This window comes from Genypterus blacodes, unplaced genomic scaffold, assembly GCF_046128005.1.
Source record: "Genypterus blacodes isolate CSIRO-AG114 ecotype Tasmania unplaced genomic scaffold, CSIRO-AGI_Gbla_v1 ptg000106l_1, whole genome shotgun sequence".
In the NCBI taxonomy this organism is placed as follows: domain Eukaryota; kingdom Metazoa; phylum Chordata; class Actinopteri; order Ophidiiformes; family Ophidiidae; genus Genypterus; species Genypterus blacodes.
Genome location: NW_027466910.1, coordinates 304,001 through 310,000, shown reverse-complemented (window position 1 = coordinate 310,000; position 6,000 = coordinate 304,001). Strand labels below are relative to the sequence as shown.

The 6,000-nt window shown below is 46.3% G+C and overlaps 1 non-coding gene across 1 annotated transcript; it reads right to left on the bottom strand.

The window, feature by feature from the left end:
• Positions 1–5,843: 5,843 nt before the first annotated feature.
• Positions 5,844–5,925, bottom strand: trnas-aga (transfer RNA serine (anticodon AGA)). The gene has a single exon. It is a non-coding gene; the product is annotated as a tRNA-Ser (tRNA).
• Between the last annotated feature and the right edge of the window lie 75 nt (positions 5,926–6,000).

Genomic DNA, 6,000 nt, shown 5'->3' with positions numbered 1-6,000 from the left:
GAGCGGTGACCTTTAATGACCTTTGAATCGACGCTCACACACACTCTGGTTCTGACTCCTATATATCAATTGTAAAAGACGACAAATCCTGTTTTTAATCCTTTGCGATGTGTAAAAACCCCAAACTGACCGACTTCACCGCTCCTTTAATGCAGCACTGCTTTGCATACTGAGTGAGAACGGAGCCGAGCACTCTGTTCTGATTGGCCGGCTGCTTCGAGCCTCCGCAGGCAAACAGCCACAGAGAGAAGAACATATAGTAAGAGACTTGGTTTGATAGTAAGAGTCTCAGTAAGGGACACCGGTGTCTCACTTGTCCTCTTCCTCAAGCTCCAAGCTGTCAACATGGAGTGGACGAGCCGTGTCCACTCACCCTCACATGTTTCCTTCCCGTCTCACTCTCACCATCTCCCCCTCAGAGACACTCAACCTTTCAACCACAGGGTGTGTTTTTGAAGCGTTGACCCCTCGTTCCCTAGCACTTGAACTCCCACCTTTCCCACTCGCACCCTTGGGACGGCGTGGAGAGAATGACGCTCCCATCCTGTCATTCTTCCATCTGTCCCCCTCCTTTCCGCTCTCTCTGCTCCCCCTCCTCTCTCCATCCTCCCTTTCCCTTTCTCTTCCTGCTTATCATCTGATTTCCTGAATCCCCTGTATGTTCCCAACGTTCCTGCTACACATTTCCAGTGTTGTTTCAATGAATGTTGTCTTTCTCTGCTCCTTTAAGGGTTCCTTTGACCTTTATCCCCTCATCCTGCACACATACATAGTTACATACATAATACCAACCTTAGGCCTGCATTTGCCCTCTGGAGGCCAATAAATGCAAATACACCTTTACATCTCTTTGAACTCCACTCTTCCTCCTATGGCTGAGATACATTTACTTTAAAGCCAACTTGTTTCTTCTCCCCAAAGGAAAACTTCCCACATAAACATATCAACTCCAACAATCTCCTCCTACCTGCTGGAGCAGTAACAGCAATCAACAGAATCTGGCTTTCTAACAAACATGCCGCTGCAAGTTGCATTGTTTAACCTGGCCGGCGTTCTGGGAATCGTACCTGAAACCTTCAGCGGCAGCAGGGTGTGGCAGCGCTGCTTAGAGACACTTGGGCGTATGACAGGTTCTCTCTTAAGGGCAGTGGAGGAACAAGTTTTGGGAGATTTGAATACGAAACAAGAACTCAGGTAAATGAGGGCCATTTGCAAAGAGCTTTTTGCATTTCACTAAGCAAGGATCTCTCACTTCCACTCCTCAGGGTCCACTCATCGACTTGGAGATCCATTCTGCATGCACACACACGGTAGTTCTTCACCATTGTAGTATATTAGAGCTGATTAATGCTGTGGAGCCGCTTGATTCAGACTTAACATCCATGTTTACTGACACATCTGACCTCTGTGACCTCGTTTGGCTTTAAGCCTTATTAAAGTTGTGCAAACAGAGTCTTTCATGAACATTCAGGCAGCAGAAGGAATTGCCTTAACTTGTAATTGGACACTTTACTGGAGTGCGTCTGGTAGTAAGGATATGTGGTTGAATATCTGGTTAGAATGTGAAAGTACAAAGCAACAAACAACTGTCACAGTCATACATGTTATGATTATGCAATCAGGTGTGGCACTGGGAAGCCAAACTGAGTCACTGAAACACACACACACACACGTTACTAATTATACGTGTCAGAGGCTCTGCAGTGGCTCAGGACACACACTGTAAAGCCCACATGGACACGTGGTCCTGCAGCGGCTCCTGGTCTTTGCGGTCCCTCTGTCCGTCCGTCGGTCCGTCCGGTCTCAGCCGGCGTGTTTGTCTCTGATGCCAGATGCAAGAATGCCAGAAAAACACCTCCAGGCAGACATGACGGGGACTTTTAATGATGGTGTCTCACAGCGTCTCTCACCAGGGACAGACACACACTCACACAGTTTGTTCCCTCATGTGTGTTTACAGGCTGATTAGACTGTGTGTGTCGTCAAAGGGGCAGTAATGTAAGAATAAGAAGCATCAAGAGGCAAAATGATGTCATAAGTTAGATGCCTTCATAACAAAAGCTGTAATATTTCCTAAGTCCCTCCTGGTCCTGTGACGTCTGCAGGTGCGTCTGTCCTCCACAGCAAGCAGCTGCGTGATCACAGCGTCGCCGCACGATGATGATACGTTGGTCAGCCAGCGGTGTTTGATTTGCTTAAGCGGCTCAGACTGAGTGGCTGCCTGGTCGAAGGGAAGGAAGCGGCGGAACCCTTTTGCGACTGAATCACAGACACCCGCAGAGGAGAAAATGGCATGCTGGGAACAAAACAGATGGCCATGGATCTTTAAATGACCCTTTCTCACAGAGCAGCATGTGTTTGACACACGCTCACTTAAAGGTGGCCTTGTCCATTAAAAAAGAAGAAGGCACGAGTGGGTGGTTTTGAGTGTGTGTGTGTGTGTGTGTTTGTGTGTTTGTGTGTGTGTGTGTGCGTGTGTGTTTGTGATTTCTCAGATGCTATCAATTTAGAACTTAATGGGCCGGTTTTTAGAGGTGTTAAGCTCCATACACAGACCCTCAGAAAGTGAGTGAACGTCTTGTGTATGTACGTGTGTGTGTGTGTGTGTGTGTGTGTGTGTGGCATACTTGTTTCTGTGAACGTGTGTGTTCTCAAGTGCGTGTCCACACCATCAATTTTGCAACAAATGAGCCGATCCCTCACCAGCAAAGGAGTTGAGGTGCGGTTTGTTGATTGTAAAATCAATGTGAGGGTTTTCTCGGCCAGTTATTCAGGACAACCATTCCCAAAAGTGTGGCCGGCCCCACACACACACACACACGCACACACACACAGCAGCCCATCGCTATTCCTTAAAGACAGCCCGCGTGCCTCTGAGCAATATGCCTGGACCCAGCTCTGATGTTATTCAGCTCAGGTATCTCTCTCTCTCTCTCTCTCTGGCACCATGAATTTCCAAGGGGCTTCCTGTCAAACAATGATCATTATACGGCGGTTTGCTCAGTTAGGTGGTATAATTACAAATGGAGATCAGGTCGCACACGTTCAGGCGTGCAGGCCAAGGCAGCGAGCAGCAGAATGTGGAGCTATGCATTTCTAAGATAAGTGCCAGATTCCATTGCCAAGTGTTTATCTGTTGGTCTCTGCAGGCACTGGATGGCTCTGGGAATGTGTGTATTGGTATATGGGAAACTGACTACACACACTGTGTGTAAAAGGGATTGCGAGATTTGTGTATATTTGCGTTTGAAGCTCTTTGTCTATGCAAATATGAGCCTGAGGCAACCTGAGAGTCTCACTGAGCTCTTTAATCTACACCACTGCATGTGAATAGGAGTTCAATACGTGTGTGTACGTGTGTGTGTGTGTGTGTGTGTGTGTGTGTGCATTTCTTAACGGTGGGATTAAACTATTTTTGTCCAGTGAGAGCAGAATGTTCATTTTTCTTCTCTTTATTAAACAAACCTCTCCCTCATCTCTCTTTATTAATGCTAAGTAAACGCTGTCACATGATCTACTCGCTGTTTCAAAGCTCTCTCCACTTTCAAATAATGATAGTTGTTAAAGTAATGGATGCATTTGAGAGTCGCGGTTTGCTAAAGTCACATCTGAGTCATTAATCTGGATTACAGGCAGGCGGACGCTGGGTTCACACAAACAGTTATGAGGAATGTGAGCTGTGAGTCCAGTATGGGAGAGTTTGGAATGAAATATGGATAAAATCATTAAAATGTGCGATAGAACCTCTTTAATGCAAAACTGCTGTTTGTTCACTGAGCCAGGGGTGAACGCTCTCAGGTCAGACGGATCGGCTGGATTACAACAAAGGAACTCATCTGTCTGCTTGGACTCTCTGTGCGATCGAATGACTCAGGGTCTTAACCAGCAGAGTCACAGAGTCACACTCACACCAGTCAGCAGAGTATAAGTATGAGAGTTTAAGGAAAGTACGACATCTCCCTCTCAAATGCAGCAAAGGGAGATATTGAAGTATACGTGTGTTGATATAAGGATCAGATTGACTCATATTGACCTAAGATGTTGCGTAATCTTTGCCTCACCCATCATATCTACCGTAATCCTCCCATGTTTGCTCTCAAATGAATCAGTAATAAAGACTTTAAAAGCTCCCTCTGTGTTCTTTAACAGCTAAATTGAGACATTAGGCCTCTAAAAGCTCGAGCTGATCCCGGTCCTGTGTGGAGCGGTGCAGCAGCAGGGCCGCGGTGTGTGTGTGTGTGTGTGTGTGTGTGTGTGTGTGTGTGTTTGTGTCAGGAGGAAGGTGGAGAGGAGAGGTGGCAGTTTCACACCGGTGTGTTCCTGATCACCACCGGCTCCAGTGAGCTGAAACATTCTTATGCTCAGCGCTCCGTCGACACGATGTGTTTAAACACGATCATGCAAATTCTAGCACTCTCTGCACCCATGAACGCCACACACACACATGCCAGAGACCACATGATGCAGGAGGCACGTGATTAAAGGCTCATTTCACCCAAATGAAGGTTTCTTATCTCACAGCAGACGAGAGAACCAAACATTGAGTAACACAACAAAAATAAACCTTGTGTCTCAAACTGAGTATTGCAGCGATGGATCCACTGTGGGAGAATCCTGGTGTCGAGTAATGATAACATTCCTCCACATTCCTCTAACCCAAATGAGAGCAGATACTCAGACAGGCTTCCTGCTCCTCCCAGGCCTCAGGCCCACTGGATTTGAACCAAACCCGACAGGAGAAGACAGGAAACTGATAGGATTACACTGACTGAGTCTGCTGGGGACTGGAGCGCAGAGACAGGGTGTGTGTGTGTGTGTGTGTGTGTGTGTGTGTGTGTGTGTGCCCGCGGGTCACACTGCAGGGGGATCTGACCCTTTCTGACCCTTTTTGTATCAGCTGAAATCAGGGACAGTGAGACGAGACGTTCATCTCCAACAGGCTCTGAACCTGCTGGGTCATAAAGGTCAAACATGAGGATGTGGCTCCAGGTGAACAAAAAGAGCGTCATTAAGATTCACATCACATCACACTGTGTGTATGATCACTCAGAGTAAACGCACACTGTTCAGAGTGATAAACTTGTGTGTATCTTATAAAATGAAAGATGGGATAAATATAATAAAGGAGATTTGTGGGAAAACATTGTTTTCATTATAGACTTTTTCCAGTGTGTGAACCTGAGCCGACTCGCTGGCACTTACAGTCGAGACATTTATAACAAACAAAGACATCTAAAAGTAAAGAAAAAAAAAATGAATTATTGTAAAGTCACCTGGTGGAGACTTCCTCTGTTTCTGTGTCTCTGAGCAGATCTTAGGGATGTTAGGAAATAAGGAAGGAGGATAAACCTTCAGTCAATGTAAAGCCATAGAATGATGAGGTAAGTGTTGGAGGAATGCTGCAGCAGCGCCTTGTTCGGGTGGAATCCAGGAGTTCAGCGCGTTACACCTGGGACATCCGGGGTTTGTGTCCGTGTTTGAACTGAGCTCCGCCCTCATCAAGCAGCTGCAGCTCATTACTGCTAATTAGTGAGTCACTGTCTCAGTCCCACACACGTGTGTGTGCCAGTATCCATCAGCTTCCATGTATTCAAAACAGTTTGACCGCCTATTTCCTTATTATTGATTGTTATTGTAATTGCTTTGATTTCACCTCTGTAAATGTGTTCGTGCTTTACGGTCTCCTGCTGATTAATTTGACGGCAGCAGAGCTTCGCTTTCTCTTTCTGACTGGATCAGCAGCAATAAGTATTTAAATCTTGTCTCGAGGACAAACAATGACGACATAATACTCTAAATAACAAAAGACGACGGACGTTAATATATTTGCGAAAAAGGAAATCCGTTGTCGGCAGGATTCGAACCTGCGCGGGGAGACCCCAATGGATTTCTAGTCCATCGCCTTAACCACTCGGCCACGACAACCTGTACCGGACCGAGGAGAAAACATTATATGACCGTACACAAAAGTACGAACTACATCTGACATAAAACCATGAC